This window comes from Vombatus ursinus, unplaced genomic scaffold (genome assembly GCF_900497805.2).
Source record: "Vombatus ursinus unplaced genomic scaffold, bare-nosed wombat genome assembly UNPS02014812.1, whole genome shotgun sequence".
NCBI lineage: Eukaryota > Metazoa > Chordata > Mammalia > Diprotodontia > Vombatidae > Vombatus > Vombatus ursinus.
This window is the reverse complement of record NW_020954590.1, coordinates 1,303,021-1,322,755: the sequence shown is the minus strand read 5'-3', so window position 1 is coordinate 1,322,755 and position 19,735 is coordinate 1,303,021.

Here is a 19,735-nt window from a genome sequence, read left to right as displayed (position 1 = left end):
ACCATGGCTCTAAGTTCTACCCTCTGAATGATACCAGTAAATCAGTTGTACTCCATCCTATCTTCCCTAAGTCCTACCTTTACCCCAACCTGAACACTCCTGAAAAGAGCAAAGTAGGAGATCCTAGAAAAATAATCAAATTCAAGCATGCCCATTCTTCATAGTCATTGACAACATTCAACTTATTTGGGTTTGATTTCATTCATAGATGACAAGGCGGAGCAGTGGAAAGAGAACTAGACTTGGAGTCAGGAAGCCCTGAATTCAAATCCACCCTCAAGCATTTATTAGCTGTGTGACTGTAGGCAAAGTCCCTTAATCTTTCCCAATCTCTGTTTCTTCATCTGATAAGTGAGGAGAAAAATAGCACCTACCTCACAGGGTACATCAAATGAGATGACACATGTAAAATGCTTTGCCAACCTTAAAGTTCTATGTAAATGCTAGCTATTCTGGTAATTATTGTGGCTCTTGGAAACCAGGTGGAAACCAGGTCAGTGACTAAAGAATGCCCTGTAGCTAGTTTGAAATAAATACAGAACCATAAATTAAATCAGCCCCACCTTCTGTCCTTAGCTCTTCCCTCTCATTGTTTCTTTCCAGAATCTGGCAAGATGACTTGCAACATGTACACTGTAGGAACTTAACTGATGTTAATTGAATTGAGTTGAGTGAGCTCACCCTAGGTTGTGCTAAGCTCTTGATTCCACTTGTACCTTAGGATAGCTACATTTACCAAAATAGTTAGGATTTAAGGATTGATGGCCCTAGGACATTCCAGCACTGGTATATGCCCCATACATTCTGATTTCCTACAAAATCTCATAAAAAGTATGAAGGATTTGAAATATTTGGAGTAGGGGACAGGTAACATATCATAAGCGCTTCCTAGGAACCATCTAGAAAACAGCATCCCAAATTACTTAGTTAAGGTCATAGTGGAGTAAGAATGGCTTCTGAAAAGACTGAAATCTACCAACTGAAATCAAAGTCAACTGCTGCTGCTGACTGTACCCTGCCATGGATGGGGATGTGAATTCTCTGTGTTCCTGTTTTCCTCACCTTCCCCCTGATGATCATAAGACCAAGTAAATCAAAAGTTCTCAGCGGGACAAAGTTTGTGTCTCCTGCACAAGACCTTTGTGGGAAAAGGAACCACAAAGACTTAGAATCTCATTTAATACCTATATACATTTTTTTAAATCCTTATTCCTATGCTTAATTTTTCTTTCTGCTGAAATGATATTTCTCATACCTGTCCTATTTTCACTACTCAAATGCTCGCCACCCTAGTTCAAGCCTCACCCCCTGGTGCCTGGACTACTTCAGTAGCTTCCTAATGGATCTCTCTGCCTCAAGTATCTCCCCTGTCCTATACATCCTCTACATAGCTGCTAAATTGATTTTTCTACGGCATTCTAGCCATGTATCTCTCCCACTCATTAAATTTCAGTGGCTCCCTATTGTCTCTAGATCACAACATCATAGATTGGACGGACCTTTATTAGACCTTAGAGATCATTTATTCCAACTCCTTCATTTTCCAGAGGAGAAAACTGAGTCCTAGAGAGGTGAAGTAAAGTGACTTTCCCAAGGTCAATCATAGATACTAAGCAGCAGAATTGGGATTTGAACCCAAGTACTCTAATTCGAAATCCATCATTCTTGTCATTGGGTAATGGAGAACTTGGAGTTTGCTTGGAGAATGTTCAGATGCCCTAATGTGGAGGTACCTTGCCTCTCTGCACTTTCTTGCCAGGCTGGCTGGCTGCAATCTCCTCCCGCCCTGAAATCCTGACTCCAATGACCCTACGGCTAGAACTCTCATTAAAATTGTATCATATAAACCCTTTTAAATCCCTTCACAACCTGGCCGTAACTCGTGTGTCCAGACTTATTATAACATCATGTCCCATACTCGTGACAAACTGATCTTCTTGCTCTTCTTCCAAAAAAAAAAAAAAAATACATCTCCCATCTCTCTGACTTTCTGCCTAACCTAGAATGTACTTCCACTTCATCTTAATCTCTTTGAATCACTTGTTTCCTTCAAATCTCACCTCAACTGTTGCCTTCTTACCTAAAGCCTTTCCTGATCCCCTCCCAGCTGCCAGTGCCCTTTCCCTCCAAATGATCCTACCTTTTTGTGATGGGGCAGGAGGGAGGATCGGCACCTGTGTAGAGTGCATCAGTATGCTATGCTGATGCAGATTCCCTAAGTGGGAGAGGCTAGAGTGGCTGCTACAGAGAGAAAGTTCTTGTCTGAACTCTCTGGAAAATGAGCCTACTGCATCAGGGGATCTGGGAGGGCAGAACATACCCAACAGTTATGTAAGGGAGAAAACCTTCCCCCCGAAAAGTTATCCTAAGTTCCTAGCATGGTGCCTTGCACCTAGGAAGTATTTGATAAAGGTGTGATGAATTGAATTAAATTGAAGGCTGATTTGGCTATATACATAGGAACATAACTTTTCCATCTGTTATGAAGTACAATCAGTTTTAAAATTATTTTTTAAGTTTTAAATTATTCAAAACGGCAAGTGAATGTCCTTTTAAAATGCAGTTACTGCACTCATACAGATGGAGATCTTCAAAGACTCCTGTAAGGAATTTTACCTGGCAAACTCAGTATTGTATTATCTATCAAAATACACATGTGATGATAAACCACTATGGATTTGTATTTAAGGTAGAAAATACATTTAAAAATATAAGTACATTGGCTAGCCAATTGAGCAAATAATACTTTAATAGTGAATCAAATTTGTTAAGACAAACCAGAGTCAACTTTTTTCTCATTTTTAGATAGAAGATAGATATGTTTGTATGAGTATATAAGTATTTGTATAATATATGTGTTTATATTCATATTTATACATTTATCTATGTTTATATATTTCATAGGTATATGCATACATATGAATATATTCATATATATGAATATGACTCCATCATCCCTTCCTTCAGTTCTATAAGATTCATTGAATCTTATAGCATGGTGAAGATTTTAGGCCAACAAGCTTGCACAGCTGCTCTATAATGTTTAGATATGAATTAAAGTTCAGTAACTCCTCCTATGCCCCAGGCACTGCCTTCCTCCCATTCTCTGATCCTCTTCCTCTCTTAATCCTTCTTCCCACAAAACATATACCTTTTTTGTTTCTATTTCAAGTATTACCCAGTGAAAACTAACCCACTAGCTAGGGGGACGATGGTGGGGGGATGGGGGATAGGAGACGGGGGACAGGGGAAACTATCAAAGATAACCAGAAAAAAAAGCTAATAAAAATCTTCCAAACTAGAAAGGGTACAGAATAGAATCATGATCATAGACTCACTGATTTCCAGCTGAAAGGGACCTTAGGAAACTGAGTCCAACACTTTCAATTTACAGTTAAGGGAACTAAGGCCCATAGGAGTTAAGTGACTTGCCTAAGGTCATAAGTATTAAGTAGCAGAACTTGGATTTCAACCCCCGACTTTTGATTCCAAATCCAGAGGTGTGTCCACCAAATTACAATAGCTACACAATAGACATCTGGTTGATTTTCATGCTTTGGGACTCTATCCTGTCCAACTCGTCCTCTAGGAAATGCTAAAATGATATTCCTCAAGCACAGGTCAGACCTCGTCACCCCTCCTTGCTCAGGAAGCTTGAGGGACACTGTATTGCCTCTAGTACCAGATATGAACTCCTCTTTTTGTCATGTAGATTACTTCACAACCTGGCTCCAACTTGGTTTTTCAGGCTTATTATACATTACTCTCCTTCACCCACTCTGTGAGCTAACCAAAGTGTTCTTTTTACCATTCCTCTCAAGGATACTCAATCTACCATCTCTGTGTCTTTGCATAGGCTGTCCCTTGTTCTTAGAATATATTTCTTCCTCACCTCTGCCTCTTAGAAGTCCCAACTTCCTTTGAAGTTCAACTCAAGCCTCACTGTTTGTATGAAACCTTTCTTGAACCCCCTGCTGCTAATGTCTCCTCCCTGAAATTACTTTGTATTCACTTTGCTTATATTTTCTATCTACTTATTTGTGGACTTGTTTCCTCGATAGACTGTGTGATCCTTACAGGCAGAGGCTGCTCTGTTTCTGTCTTTCTACCACTGTCATTTGGACAGTGCCTGACATAAAATAAGTGCTTAATAAGAGCTTCTTGATTGATTTGAGTTGTTTTTTAAATTTAAGTAAAAACTGTGTGTTCTGCATGTCACATGTAAGCCTATGACTGTGTTCCTGATTTCTTAAAAAGGTGAGCTACTGTGAAATACCTCTGCTTGGGAGGCTATTTATTGATCTCATCTCTCTGATCTATATTCCGAGGTTACAATGGACCAGCATAGTTGCTTCAGTTGACCTGGGTAGGCTGTAATGCCCACAATTGCCTTGTTTATCTAAGGGGACACATACTGTCCCTTTAGTCCTCAGTAAGTTCTGAGAATAGAAAAAAGCTCTTGAAGTATTTAAGCACCATCCCAAAGAGGAGGAGAAAAAAAAAAAAAAAAACACAGCTTACCTAGATAGATGACTCATAGAATCTTGAAGATTCCCACCTAAAGTCATCACTTACATAGGTAGTAGAAATAAGTGGATGAGGGCCTCATGAATAGTTGCTAGAAGGAGTGATGGTCATAGGGAGTACAATGGGCTCATCTCTCCATCACCTCTTTCCTCCCTACTAAACTGGCTGTGATGTTAGAATACAGATGTGGGAAATGGATTGCAATATTCTGATTGTAAGCCATAGGCTCAAGATGAGAAGTTGTCATAGTTTCCTCTATCGCTTGAAGGTACACTTCGGAATTTTTCCCCTAACCATATGAGAAGTGGCTGAATTTCATTTATGTCTCATTTAAAAGATATTAAACCATATTACTATTTTGTTGTTGTTTAGTAATTTTTCAATCATGTCCAACCCTTCATGACCCCATTTGGGGTTTTCTTGACAGTGATATTGCAGTGGTTTGCCATTTTCTTCTTCAACAGATGAGGAAATTGAGGCAAACAGGGTTAAGTGACTTGTCCAGGGTCACACAGCTAATAAGTGTCTGAAGCTGCATTTGAACTCAGATCTTTCTTCTTGACTCCAGACCTGGTGCTCTCTCCACTGCGCCCCCTAATTGCCCTTATTGAACAATCTAGAGTACAACAGATAATAGAATCAGATTTAGAGCTGGAAGTTTCCAGAAGGCATTTCTAATAATAATGATGATAATAATAATAACTGGAATTTATAGAACACTTTAATGTTTGCAAAGCACTCTACAAATATTATCTCATTTGATTCTCAGAACAATCCTGAGAAGTAGGTGCTATTAATACCCCCATTTTACAGATAAAGAAACAGAGGCAGACAGATGTTAAGTGACTTGCCCAGGATCACACAACTAATAAACGTTGATGAGTGGATTTGAACTCAGTTCTTCCTGTTCAGTGCTCTCTCTATTTACTGCATCTCCTAGCCCAACCTTCTGGAAAAAAACAAAACAAAACAAAACAAAAACAGAATCCAAATAAAGGTTGTGATTTGTCAAAAATCACACAGGGAACAAGTACTACCCTGAAATGTAGGGCAAAGCTAATAGCAGACAGGTCCACGGTAACAGGTAACATCGATAGAAAACAATTCTATTTCTTCTTTTTCGCTGAATTTGGCTGACTGTTTAGTTTTAAAATTAATGTCTTAATCATTTTTTAAAAATAATTTCCGTCTCAGCCCTGCTTAAAAGCATTTAGGTTGAGCTTACGCATTGGCAAACATCTAGGTGATAAGTGGGAAATTCAGACAATAATCATATCCACAGAATAGTTAGATGAATGATTTTCTTTCCTAAAAGGAACCCAAAGAATAAAAGTCCCAAGAATGTCATAGACAAAATTCAGAGCTCGCTTGTCAAAGAAAAAACACTGCCAGCATCCAGAAAGAAGTAACTAAAGTACCAAGGGACCATAGTCAGATCCACACCAGACCTAGAAAAATGAAAGACCATAGGCTTATAATCACGAATAATTCACTCTACGAAGCTGAGTGTAATCCTGCAGGAGAAATAATGGACTCTTTGTGGACTTTTAAGCATTTCATTTCACCCTTTCCTGTGGCTCCCTATTACCTATAGGGTCAAATATAAAATCCTCTGTCTTTAAAACCCTTCATAACCTAACACCTTCCCACTTTTCCCACCTTCTTACATTGTATTCCCTTCCACATTCTTGGGAATTCAGTGACACTGACTTCCTTGTTCCTCCCACAAGACACTCTATCTTCTGATTCCCTGGATTTTTACCAGCTGTACCCCTCCATGCCTGGTATGCCCTTCTTCATCTCTTTTTGCTGGCTTCTCTGACTTCCTTCTGATTCCAGCTAAAATCTCACCTTCTGAAAAAAAACCTTTCCTGACTCCTCTTAAATCTAGTGCCTTTCCTCTGAAATTATCTCTAATTTATCCTGTATATAATTTGATATGTTTTATGCTATAACTGTGTAATTGTTTGCATACTGTCTTCTCCATTAGACTATGAGCCCCTCAAGAGCAAGAATTATTGTTGGATTTTTAGGGGAGTTGCCTCCTTTTGTGTCCCCAACAGTTAGAGTGGTGCCTGGCACATAGAAAGTACTAAATAAATTTTTGTTAACTTGACTTTCGATGAAAAAACCAGAGCTGAGTAGGAACTTTGAAATACAAACACAGGAGGCTAGAGGAACTGAGAAAAGTAAATTTATTTGAACAATTAGGAGGAGTTGTGTGATGAGGTAATGCTGCCCTTTTAACGGAAGACATAAAAATGTGTCCTTTTAGAACCTTAATGTCTTCAAAGTTACCAAGGAAGTTAAGTAAGAAAAAAATAGTGGTCCAAGGGGTGAAGAAGTTCTGTTCTGAGAATCTGAAGCAGGACAAGAGGAGGAGGAATAAAAGGAATACAGTGTAGAAAAGGGGAAGAAAAGGGTGGAATGTGCTAGTTCTCATAATCAGGGTGTGTGTGAGAAGTGTATACAAACAAAGAGGAAGGGTTTGGGGAAATGAGAGTCAGAAGGACCTCCATTCTTATCAAAAATGAACAAAGGAAGATTGAACACACATATATACACATGAACACACACAGAGTAGTAGTGGTGTAGTAATACATCATACTCAACAGGAAAACAAGTAGGGATAGGGAGGGCAGGCTGTTAAAAGGGAAGATAACACAAAAGAAGGTATAATTACAAAGAAAACAAACTTCCTGACCCTGAAGAGTAGAGAAAAGGGGTTAGGGGAGAAGAAGAAAAGCAAAGAACTTGAATCTAAGGAGTTGCCTTAGATTGCTTCTTAGGTAATTAGGAAACAGTTGAACAAAGTAAGGCATAGGAATGTAACCCTAGGAATATTCTTGCACTGTAAAAAATGATGAAGATGGTTTCAGAGAATTCTAGGAAGTATGAACTGGCATAGAGTGAAGTGAGTAAGAAGCAGGAAAAGAATTTAATCAAGGATAGAAACCTTGTAAAGAAAAACAACTTTGAGAGACTTAAGAACTCTGATCAACATAATTAGCAATCATCATGTTTCCAGAAGACCTATGATAAAACCTATTATCCATACGCTGACAAAGAGCTGATGGACACAAAGTGCCACACATTTTTGGACATGGCTACTGTGAGGATTCATTTTACTTGACTGCTTATTTGTTAAAAGTTTTTTTTTTCCTTTCTTTCTTTCTCTTGGTTTTCAAGAGAGTGGGGAGGAATTTCAAAAGAGTATAGAAATTATTATGTACTTTTTAAAAAGCAAATTGTAGGCAACAGAGATTCACAGTTTCCTAGAGAATCCTCTTATTGTGTTCTGCTGTGTGTATGGAAATGTTTTTTTTCTTGGTATTTAAGTCAGGAATAAAGAAAAATAAATTAACCAAAGTTTCTTTTTCCCAAGTATGAAAATAGCATTACTCACTTACTAATTCTATAGCTATATAGCTGCTCTCCTACTTTAGGTTTAAACTTTATTCATAAACTATATTTATGTAACTTTAATTTGTACATATTATACTTATATATATTTATGAACTATATATTTACCTCTTTAGTTTTTTTTTTCTGTTGCCCCACTTTCAGAATGTAGTAAACCTCTAAACTATTATTCAAAGTCTTATGGCTTTAGCTGCACCATTTCAGCAATCTCAGTTTTTTAAACATGCCTTGTCATTTTCACAGCCTCAAATATATTTTCTTTTCTTTTCCTGTTCAAATACTAGCATACCAGTAAATACTAAGTACTAGTAAATATTAAATAGTGGTAAATACTAAGGAATTTTCATTAGAAAATCAAAGTAGGGTGCAGACTAGCAAGGAGGAATAGAGTCAAAAGTCAAAAGACTCTAATGGGGCAAAATGGGTCAAAAGACTGCTAAGAGAAAAGGTGTTCACCATGGGGGTGGGACAGAGGACTGCTTCCTCCATTCTCTTTGAAACATTAGTGATATTGAAGAAAAGGGCATTATTCTGGACACATTAGAGCTGACATCAAGATTTTTCTCTTGCTTCTATTTCTCACTAATATGGCCAAACTCTAGGCAAAATTCAAAGTGAAACCGATCTCTGGAATCCTATCGTTTCTCTTCGCATCTGTCTTACGTTCTCAGTGCCCTCAAACCACACAAATTTCACCCCACTCCACATCATTCTATTTCTCCCTATGTTCCCCTCAAAATGCATTTTTAAATTACTTCTGTCTTCCCTTTTGCCTCCCTGGACTTCTCCCCAACTTTTTGTATCTGCCTAACAAAGCTTCCCACTCACACAAGTTTTATCAGACTTGACTATTATTTTTTGAGATACGTTAAAATTAAAACAAATTAAATCACCCTTACTTTCATCTCACACAGCAGTCAGGGAGTCCATCAACAAGCCTTTATTAAGCATTTACGGACTTCTAGATCACATGACTAAGAAGTTGGAGGATGACATTTTATTTGATCCTTACTACCACTCAAACCTCTCAGAAATAAGAATTAAATTAGAGATAATTTTAGCTTTCTCCATGTTCTAAGACACTAAGAACCCTAATGAGGTGAGAACCCCAATCTTTATACTCTGCTGGGGCCACACAAGGTTTCAAGATAACTCAATTCTCCCTCCCTCAATTTTAACCTTGTACTGTGGAAAGAAAAAGTGCTCTTTTTGGGACTGCAGAGACAGCATGGGAGTGTGCTATGCTGCAATAGTGCTCAGAAAAAGGAGGTACAGAGGGAGCTTAGATAGGATGCCAGCATATGTGTGGGGCTCTACGAGGCTTTGTGGAAATGGGATTGGCATCGACCTGATACCAGTTCTATAGCCACCAAAATCACTTGGGTCACAAATTAAGACCAGTGAAAAGTGAATTCCCCGACAAAGAAAGAGATTGTGATAGCTTTAAGCTCCATCCCTCTGGAAAAATGCCATCAAAAGGGAAACAGTCAGAAAGTGAATGATAGAGCAATATAAAGAAAAAGGAATGAAATCACCAAAGATCTCAGGATGAAAAAAACTCAGTTAAAGATTCTGAACACGTGAAGATTAACCAACAGGGAAGATATTCACAACAGAAAAGAATATGGCCTCTTGATCATCTAAACAACTTTAAACATCTCTGAATAAATATAGTAAGAAGGGAAAATTAATCAACACTTGAAGAAATGGGGGACCCTGTGGATTCCTAAAAGAACATGGAACCGCATCGGAATGTTTCTGAAGGTCCAAGAAGAAAATAAGAATTTCAAAAGCAGAATTTATGGCCAACATAGCAGAAATAATCAGCAAAATAGAAAAACTTTTATCCGCAGTAGCAAATCTTGCCAAAGAAATGTAAAAGAGAACAACTGATGGGAAATTCAAATACACTGCAATAAAGGACAATCTGGAAGAAGAGAAGCAAAAAGTGATAATGTTAAAAGAAAACATAATCTCTCTACAAGCAATATATATCTTGAAGAAAAGAGATAATTCTTCCAAAAGAACATGACCAAAAACCCCCCTCTGAATTTCATAATATAAGAAATAAAACAAGAAAACTGCTGAGAACTTCTGAATATGGAAAATAAAGTGCAAACTGAAAGAATCCACTGATTGCTTCCAGAAAGCAAACAACCCTAAACCACCAACTCCAAGACACATAATAGTTAAATTTAATAACTCTAATACCAAATAAATTCTTCAAGCAACAGGAGAAAGATCTTCAAATAAAAAGTAAAGGAAATTTAAACAGCACAAGCCTCGTGTATGCCCACAAGAAACCATAGAAGGAAATGGAATAATGTGTACTAAAGAGCAAAGGATATCAAAATGCAACCCAAGATGAAATATTAAATGTTTATTATGTGCCAGGCACTGTGCTAAGTACTGGAGATACAAAGAAAGTCAAAAAAACAGTCTTTGCCCTCAAAAAAATGTATATTCTAATTGCAGAAGCTCTTAACCATTCCTGTGATACTATAGTAAGTTTTAAATAGGGAGGGCAACAACTTTGTTACCAGCATGAAAGTAGATTTAGGTCACCAGTCTCATCTAGGTCCCTTTTGGTCTTATGGGTGATTTGGTCATACTATAATTGGCATAAAACATCTTAAGAAAATTTTCTCAATTTAACTCAAAAAGTAGACTGAATTCAAAGAGCAAGAGATGGGGACAGACCATATACACAAGCTTAATGTTTAAATACTTCTCTGGCTAACTGACTGTTCAGGTTGTGTCTAAATCTCAAAAGAGCTGACTTAACGTATAGGACTATGAACTAAAAATGAGGAAAATTATATAACAGTTATAATTCACCAGAAAAACAGAATGTGGCCAGAAATGGAGACCCATCAGGCAGCATCTCAGATCAGACACCAACAGATGTTAAGAAGAAAGCATAATCCAGGAGAGGTCTCCAGCACTGTGCAGCAATAGATAAAGCAGCTTGAAGTCAGATAACATCACTAAGTCGATAGGGATACTGACAACTTTGAGAGGGAGTAAGAAGAGTTAGAGAGGTATTCCAGTGGAGACACCACCCTAGGGATGTGTTTTCTTCTCTCACTTCTGTTGCCTTGGGCTTGCAAGTTTCTTACTTAAAGTATGCCCTTTTGTATATATGGTGGTAGGAGACAGGACTAAAAATATGCCTTGCCATTTATTTTGTTATACTATTTAATTAAATGTCTCTTGCTTATGTAGTTGATTAACCAAGGTGTTTTGAATTTCAGGTAATTTTCAGGGAGTCCACAACAGATGGCAACCCAGATCATATCTAAACATGTTATTTTTGTTAGGATCATAGATTTAGAACTCTGTTTAGTTGCATTGGTCCAACTTCCTTATTTTAATGTTGGGATGAAAAAACTGGAGATTTGAGAGGGTTAATGATAATAATAAATAATAGCATTTATATAACACTTTAAGGTTTACAAAGCACTTTACAAATTTATACTTTACAAATATACATCATGACCATTTTATCCTTACAACTCTTGGAGGGAGGCACTATTATTATCTTAATTTTACAGATAAGGAACCTGAGGCAGAAGTTAAGTAACTTCCCCAGAGTCACACAGGTATTAAGTGTCTGAGGCCATATGTGAATCTAGATGTTCCTGACTTCAGTTACAGTGCTCTATCTGCTGTGCCATCTACCTGCCTGGGTGACTTGTCCAAGATCACACAAGTAGTAGATTGTAGAGCCAGGAATTAAATCCAATTCTCCTAACTCGAAGTGCTTTTTCATTCCATCAGATTAATATTAATCTTTTTATTACAAAGAAATTGGAGGGTGACAAAAAGTAATTGTCACTAAAACTATTCTAAGAAAAAGGTACGGGATTAGGGCTGAAGTCAGTGGATGTATGCAATTCCTCAGCAACCAAAAAGGAAACTAAAAAGAAGAAATTTACATTATAACTTTGTTGTATATTTAAAAGGATTAGCAAGTTGTACATAGTAGATTTGCAGTTTCATGTGCAATCATCTTTTTATTATACTATGTTATAGAAATACTTGTTTTATTCCATAAACTAAAAAGAAAATAAATTAAAAAGGAAAGGAAACTAAAGCCAAGAAGATGAGGATGACATTGCTTCCCCTCTCCTGTCCAAAGAATGGGAGATGCAGGTGATGGTCTGCGTCTTATTTCCAGAAAGAAACCATGTAATAATTGCTATTGGATGGGGATTTGGGGACATTGCGAAATAGGCAACTTTTTAAAAAGTATTTTAGCCTCTCAATTGGTTCTTTTTCTTCACCAAAACTTCATTTACCCTGTCCTTTTTTTTTTTTTTTAAGATATGCACATATTATCTCCAGGCACTCACCAATGTCAGTGTAATCCTTGGCTGATCAGAGTTTACCATTTGTAGCACCTTAGCTGGACATTCTACATACCAAAACAGGTCAGTGAGGGAGATATTTGAGGTCCATTAAATCATGCCACCTAAAGCGGATCAATTTTACTGATTCTAAAATTTGCTGGGGAAATAAGGTGGGAGAAGGCAGAGGTGGGGATTCAGTTTAACATGTGGCTTGTAGTATATGTGGGTTCTGTGTCTGGAAGTAAGAGGGAAGTTAGGCTAAACTTTAAAAGAAGGGAAAAAGCTAAATAGCGTCCTGGCAAAAGCAGGGTTTCCTATCAAAGCGTTTCGGCTGGAGGAAAACAAATAAGAAGGAAAAGGACAGATAGAATGTAATAAAGTCGTGGTTTTCCTTTTAGACAAATTTGTAATCCAGTTTTTAAAAAAGGGCAAAGAAACATGCAGGTAAAAGTTAGTCAAGGTTTTTTCCATTTCTTGCATGACTTATGGAGAACTGTACTAACTAAATTGGATATGAGTTTGAACCTAGCACCTCTTCTTAAGGGAAAATTTCATGGAGAAGGTAGATTTTATAGGCAACATTGAAGGAAAAAATAGGGATGTGGGTTAGTTAAGTGAGGAGAGGGTAAGAGACTTTCTAGATGTGAGGAACATCATGACCGAAGTCTTGAGTACAGGTCACCAGTGCAACTAGCCTAATTACAGCAGAATTAACCTTTCTATTCTTTTGACTGTTTTGTTTTTCTAAGTGGTAGAGAACAGGAGTTTATTAGGGGTGTGAAAGACATTCTTCAAAAGTGGAAATTATATACAGAAGCTGTCAAGGGATTGGAATGCTGTTATACAAGGTGACACATAAATCTAAAATGCAAGAAACATAAAGATGAGAAGAAATCCAGGCTACCAATAATGTATCATAAATTAAAAACAAACAAATCAACAACAGCCCAAACCCCCCAAAGTTCTGAACAATTAAAGTTGCTTGTGTTGACAGGAAGCCTTCCAAATACCAAAAGGATACAATCAATTCAATTATCCAGGGAGAAGTTATCCATTTTGCTTCTCATTTGAGTCCTTTGTTTTTTTCATCCTTCCCATTACCTCACACTTAGTAATATCACCTCTCATTAATACTGTATCTTGGAGGATGGGTGATTGAACTCCAGTGCCTACCACAGTATATGTAGCAGGTTCCTAATCAGCATTTGTTGCTGTTGGTGAATAAGGTAGATGTGAAATCCATCAGGTTGTGTTTTTTTGTTTTTGTTTTTGTTTTGTAATATTCACAGTTCCTACAAAAGTAAAGAAGGAGAAGACATGGAAATGTCTTGGCCAGTCAACAACTTTGTGGAAGGGGTAAAGGCGTTTGGGTACAGAGAGTCCTCTGTGTACAGAGTATTATAGCAGCTATTGATTCAGTTCAACTCAACATTTATTAAGCATATACTATTGGCAGAGTATTGGAGAGTCTGTCAGAGGACCAGAGTTCAAATTCTACCTTTGCTATTTACTACCTTCTACAAGTCACTTAATTTCTCTGGATCTCAGTTTCTTCAAGTATAAAATAGGAAAAACAGAGTAGATTATATCTAAGTTCCCTTCTAGCTTTGAACGTTATGATACCCGATGTACTCAGATAACTATGATGTAAAGAAGAACAAAACAAATGTGAAGAAGAAGGTCAGGCAAAGTGCTACAAGAAATTTGAGGAGAGAAAGAGAGGGAGGTGGATGCAAAGTACAAGGAAAATGGAAGACTTTCAATGTATAAGACTCTTTTATTTTAATGGGGGAGATGACAAAGACAAACCTATAAATACAATACAAAGATAAGTAATAGATGCAGACGTATAATCATGCACACAAACAACTTCAGGGTTATGCACATTACTATTAAGCCTTAAAAGTGGTAGGTAGGCAGAAGGGAATCCTGTAGGTGGGAGTGAAGGGTTACTAGAATAAACAGTGACTAGTGCAAGGTAGAATTAGCCTGGGCAGGTTTGACAGAGAAGGTGAGATGAGCTACATTTTGAACGAGTATAGGGGCTTGGTTTGAAGAACATTCTAGACTAAGAAATGGTGTATTCTAGAGATGAAGGCCAAGTCACGATGACTGGATTTCACTTATCTCTGTCACATACCTTAATTCTTCTTTTTCAGGATGAACTTCATTTCCATGAAAAGAGTTTCGCATCCACAACATTGTTTCCTAAACTGTGGTGAGGGACTTTAAATGATCTAGAACAGGGGTTCTTAACCTTTCTGTGCATATCATGGACCCCTTTGGCAGTCTGGTACAGCTTGTTGACCCCTTCTCAGAATAATGATGTTAAGTACATGAAATACATAGGATTACAAAACTGGAATACAGTTTTATCAAAATGTTTAAAAAAAAAAAGATTCTGGACCTCAGGGTAAGAACCTATGATCTAAAAGATTTCTAGTTTTGTATTTCATCTGTTCCACCCTTCCCCTAGTTCTGTTTTTACCCATTTTTCTTCTGTTATATAGAGCTATAAGAGGAGCTGAAGGCAATGTTAGTGGATAAGAGGTAATAGTAGCTTACACTGATATAACCTTTATAGTTTGCAAAGTGCATTATATAACCTGACATTTGATCTTCAGAACAACCCTGTGAAGTAGCTGCTAGAGCCTTCCTCTGTGGGATTAGCTTTCATCTTCCCTGTATATATCTTGTATGTACTAAGTTATTTTTATGTTGTTCAACCCACTGAACTCCTTGACAGCAGGGGCTGTTTTTGTCTTTCTCTGTATGCTCAGCACTTAGTGCAGTAGTAAACAGTCAATAAATGCTTATTGGATGGAGTAAAAGGGTGAGAGAACTATGAAGTAGACAATATTTTGGGTGGAAAAAAATATAATAAGATTTTAAAAGTGAAAGCATGTAAATAGGTTGAAATGGAAATAAGCCAATTTGGCTACCTATTAACACTTCCAAGAAGTAATTTTCTTTTAAAAAGTGGTAGTAGGAGAGTGTTAGAATTTTTAAACTAATACTGAAGTTTTCTTTTTTTCCTAACCAGAGATAATTTAAAATTAGTTACGATTCTCATTTACTGTCACTGGGTTTATAAAGAGGCATTACATATATTTTTAAAATTTATGTGCAAAAGCAATTTAAAAGTTGTACATACATGTAGTATATATACAACTTTGAATTCACATATACATGTGTGGAGGGGGGAGAAAGAGGAGGAAGAAAGAAAGAGAGAGAGAGAGAGAGAGAAATGCAGTGTTTCATAGTGGATATAGAAGGCCTCAGAGTCAAAAAGATTTGGGTTCAAGTTCTGCCTATGGTAAATATTGGTTGTGTGACCCTAGCCTAGGCAAGTCAAATTGCAGGAGTAGCTTATTTCCATTGGCAATGGCAGTTCCCTAAAGCAATAAAATCATAGATCTAGACAAAAAAAAGTGTGAGTATGTGTGTGTGTATACATATATGCATGTGTTAATCTTTTTGAGTACACACACACACACACACACACACATATATATATATATACTATGTATAATATCTATAAAGGCACGTATATGTGTGCATATAAAAATAGGGTCTGGACTGTGATTTCATTGCTACAGGGAACTCTTAAATGAGAAAACTCTATCTTTTAATGGAGGTCAGCACCTTCTTTGCCGACAGCAGGGCAAGATTGTGACTTGCCCAGGGTCAAAAGGCAGTATGTGTCATTGGTAGAACTTGAATTCAGGCTCTCTTAACTATCCATTATGTCACATTGCCTTTACATACTTATCTAGAGATATATACAAATTACTATATACATAAAACTTTGTATTGAGAATTTGAGATTTTGACACACCTTTATTTTCATTATGGATGATCCTTGAAATTAATTCTTTACCAGAGGTAGAGATTATTTCTATAAATATGCAAATTATAATTACTATAAACATGCATAGGTCTTTAAAAGAAAGACTCATATCCTGCCATGAACTGCCTAGGTCATTACCTTCTTTTTATTTGTGTCAACATTTCCTTGTTCCTCACTGCTTGCTCCATTTTCTTGGTCCCATTCCTTTTCTTTAGTCGCATTAAGAATATACAAATTTGACTCATTTTGTTTTAGTTCTTTCTATAGATATGCACTGGTAGAACCCTGAGCATGGCAACAGTATATCTGTGCACACTTAACTCAAATTATTTGATATGGGAAGCAGAAGGTGCTCAGAAGGGACACAGATAATCAATCAGTAGGTAGGTTAGTAAATGTTTTTGCAGGCTGGTAGATTTTTTTTCTAATATTTTAAAGATCCTTTCAAGCAGATGATAAGTATGCTGTACTTGTTGGGATTTCATACTTCTGCTGCACAATAGCACCATCCAGTTGTCAAACAAAAAAGTCATGTATAACTGAAATAAACCATCAGGGCCCCTACACTGCAATGTGGACAACTTGCCCCTAGATGAAACAAGTAATTCACAGATGTGACTCTATTAGGAGTGCTATCAAACAATATTCTTCAAAATAGTTCTCTCAGAATTTTGATTTTTAATTGAAACAAAATCCAGCTTTCCTCTCCTCATATATCAGTCAGAATAAAGCATTTGAAACATAACAAAAAGGGTAGGCATTTCTTCTCACTTTTTTAAAAAACCTAAGCAGGAGGTAAAGTCAATTGGTAAAAATGTTTTTTTTAAAAAGATATTTTAGCTTAAGTTTACTCTAAAACTATACTCACGAAGGTATTTCACATCAGGGAATATCAGATGAGTAGATGAGTAAGTCATACAGGGTTATCTGAGGGTTGCCAAAGGGCCTACTCCAAACCATATTTCTCACATTCACAGAATATAGTGGAAAGGTACCACAGTGGCCTTCTAATTCAACCCAGAACCAGAAGAAATTCCCCATTTTAACATCCAGTAAGTAGTCATCAACACTGCCTAAAGAACTGAGTAGAGAACTCACTATTTTACAAGGCAGCTCATTCCTCTTTTGAATTAAGGAGTCTTCTCCCTAACCTTCCCTATTTTGGTGCCTGAAATTCTCACCTACACTTTGTATTGAGGCCTCATCTCCTACTGTAACAGAACCAGAACTATACTTGGATCAGACCTTGGTTCAAATTCTTGCTCTGGCATTTACTTCATGACTATGTTCCAATCACAACTGCAGCCTCAGTTTTCTTATTTGTAATATGGAGATAATAATAATATGATCTACCTCACAAAATTTTAATGGTTGCATAAGTCATCAAGTGTAAACACATCATGTAGGTAATACAACTACATATAGTTTTCTATATGTAGAAAATATACAACTACATGTAGTTTTTTATATACATATACAACTACATATACAACTACATGTAGTTTTTTATATACATATACAACTACATATAGTTTTCTCACCCAAAACAAATCAAAGTAAAAGGTTACAGGACCTACCCAGGAGAAGCCTAAAAGCAGTGTATTCGAAGATTCATGGCAGCACAAGGACACTGGGCTATGAGTGAAAAGCAATAGAGTGAAAAAATGGTAAGGTACTGGAGGGACTGACTAATTAGCAATTTTACCCTAATTTAGCAATTAGGGTATGCTGTGTTGAGACTTAGGGTTTTTTGTTTGTTTGTTTTTGTTCTTGAAAGTTTGGGAGTGTTTGTGTTGACTCAAAATGCCAATAATATTTTAATCACCTCCTCATTAAATGTATTTTATAGGAAATCTACTTATGGGATGAGAGCTTTGCCAACTGAACTATTATCACAATTACTATTTGACTGCCATAATAAAAGATGTGATGTTAAAATTGTAAGCCCTCTAAGAAATACTTTAAATATTTATGATTGAAATGGAAACAAGTTTATATAAAATGTATATTTAACTAAGATCATTTCCAGAACTATCTTAATTTCTATATAGTAACCAAAGAAAACCTAGGAAATACTGCTTCCAAATGAAGTCCATAATTTCCACAACAATGCATCTTTATTCAAGTATAATAGGCAGCTTTGAATTGCTTAGATCAAAATAACATGATTACACCATATTACAGAAATTATTAATAGTCTTCTTTGTTGTTTTTTTTTTAAACTTATGCCATGTAAGATGGTCTGAATTTTGGCAGAATTCCATTCATCACTAGGAAATATTTCTGATGAAAATGCATTTTTAGTTTGAGGAAAAAATCACAAAGTACACATTTACTGGAGTGAAACAAACATTTAATGAAACCAGTTCTAAGTTCACTCTTGAATTTCCTCCCCATCCCAACCCCAGTCCCCCAAACACACCATCATGGTTGTTCATTCATGGTTGAAATATAGCCTACCCTTACAAGGTTGGCTAAGCTTGATAGGTTCAAATTCAGGAGAAAACATGAGTCCTATCTAGTGCAAGATAGGCTCATACTACACATGTTGTAGTAGCCTTACTTAATAGCTGCTTCTTCATCCATAAAACTGATACTTGCATTACCTACCTCAGTTTCATTGTGAGAAAAGCCCTTTGTAAACCTTAAAGTATTATCTAAATGTTATAGCAAGCCTGTAATCTAATACCGGGTTCTAGAAGTTACCTTTCATTCACTCACTCAAGACAGTCACTGTCCTGGTAGAACTTAGTTCAGTACGCAGCCTACAAACACGAGCTAACTGTAACTTGGCTCATTCAGTAAATGCAGTACAAATGTACAAAATAGGGCTGGCTAGGCGAGTTTTTGTTTTTTTTTTTTTTTGCTGAATTCACATGGAGTGGTAAATCAAAGAAGGCTTTGTAGTTCCAATTAGTTTATATTTACCACTTATCTCAATACTGGATACTAGGAAGCATTACCAAAACTTTGCCAGACTTCCACTAGATCATAGCTTAAGGTAAATTTCCTATAGACTTGGAAATCACAGGGCAATAGTACTCCAATTATCTCCTTGGTCCTACTGAAATACTGCTATATAACAGGAAAGATTTATCAGTGGGGAGCTACGTTTGTGAAGCAGCTATGGGCATGGTGCTATGTTAGCAATCCCTTGGGACGAGATAGTGTGGTATAGCGGAAGAAGTTAATAATCTCTAATGTGATCTGTGTGACTTTGGATGAATTACTTCATCTTAGGTTTCAATTTCTCCATCTGTAAGATGAGGTGGTTGGATTCCATGGTCTCTGAGGTTTCTCCAAGTTCTAGATCTGTGATCCTACATCCATAGTACATGGGACAAAACATACATGATAAAGCACTGTCCCCTAACTCACAACCACTCTTTAGCAGCAGCTGTGACAGTGGATAGAAGCTGGGCCTAGAGTTGGCCCAAGTTCAAATCCTGGGCAAGTCACCTAACCTGCTTGTCTGAGTTTTCTCAGCTGTGAAACAGTGAACAGCAGCACACACCTCACTTAACCGTTGTGAGGGTTAAATAAGCATGTAGCACAGTGCCTTGCACATAGCAGGTACTATATA